Source organism: Hemibagrus wyckioides, linkage group LG11 (genome assembly GCF_019097595.1).
Source record: "Hemibagrus wyckioides isolate EC202008001 linkage group LG11, SWU_Hwy_1.0, whole genome shotgun sequence".
Taxonomy (NCBI): Eukaryota; Metazoa; Chordata; class Actinopteri; order Siluriformes; family Bagridae; genus Hemibagrus; species Hemibagrus wyckioides.
Window position 1 is genome coordinate 5,196,928 of NC_080720.1, and position 1,424 is coordinate 5,198,351.

Below are 1,424 nucleotides of genomic sequence, written 5' to 3' on the forward strand. Positions count from 1 at the left end.
CTTTGAGGTAAGAGATAGCTGGTATAGAATAGAATAGACTTGTCATGTATACATTACAGCACAGTGAAATTCTTTCTTGACATATCCCAACTTTGGAAGTTAAGGTCAGAGAGTAGCATCAGCCAGGATACAGCACCCCTGAAGCTAAGGGCCTTGCTAAGAGGCACAACAGTAGCCCTCCAATCAACAACCCAGAGCCTTAACCACTTGAGCCACTATTGCTCTAGAGAAAGGGAGGAGCATGCATGCAGTCCTACACTATCAGAAATGATACAGTTGAGATTCCCGAATTTGAGGAATTCACAAAAGTAAGCACAGCTCGAGTGTGATGGCTGAGCCTCGCTTTGGGCAACCTACCTACCTGATCATGGTATTGCCCCTGCCAGGTAAGGTCCACTCATAAGGCAGTGAGTCAGTATTTGAAGATACCACTGCGGTATGATTTTGATTCATATGGCAATGTTGTAATATTTGAAGATACCACTGACTCTAAAATACAATGTTATATAATTACGATTCCTTAGGGAATGATTGGATATTTGACGATACCACTGACTGATACAGTAGAACATCATATGGGAATGATTGGATATTTGACGATACCACTGACTGATACAGTAGAACATCATATGGGAATGATTGGATATTTGATTTATACCAGTGAATCTGATACAATACAATACAACTAAGATTGTTTGAAAATACCACTGACTCTGCTATGATACGATATTATATGATTACGAATAATAAGCCAATGAATGATTCGAAATTTGACAACCACTCTGACTGCTACAATAGGATGCATACGGCAACGATTCTTTAAAGATACATTTACATATTGAGCATACAATATTATATGATTACGGTTCTTTAGCGTGAAGGAAGGAAAAGATCATCATTAGGGCAGTGATTTGATATTTGATAAAACCACTCAGTAAGCTATGTTATGAAATTATCCAGTTGCAGTTGATAAGGTGATGATTCAGTGAATCTGATTCAATATGATTACAATATGATTACAATTTAGACAGCAATGATTCATTATTTGACTCTGAATACCACTGAGTCTGCTACAATATGACATTATACAGTTACGATTAATATGGCAATTATTTGATACACTGGAACCTCGGCATACGAATGTCCTCGCTTATGAAATTTCGCCTTAAGAATTGAAATTTTGCAAGAAATTTGCATCGTTGAACGCCGGCTAAGTTGTGCGTACATCCAGGAGCCATTCAAAACTTGTTTGCATCAGTGGAAACAAGTTTACAAATTTTACAGTTAGTCAGCGAAAGCTGTTTAGAAAGAGTCAACCCACGATACCAACTTTGGCATGCGTTCAAAAGGGTGGCCTGTTCTATTTTTAGCCCATGCTTGGTGGCACGACTTCCTGTGAGGAGCCTTAACATGGAATGCTTGGC

The 1,424-nt window shown here is 38.6% G+C and overlaps 1 non-coding gene across 1 annotated transcript; it reads right to left on the bottom strand.

Moving 5' to 3' along the window:
* Positions 1-232: 232 nt before the first annotated feature.
* LOC131362325 (U1 spliceosomal RNA) lies at positions 233-394 on the bottom strand. The gene has a single exon (XR_009206169.1). It is a non-coding gene; the product is annotated as a U1 spliceosomal RNA (small nuclear RNA).
* Positions 395-1,424: the final 1,030 nt, after the last annotated feature.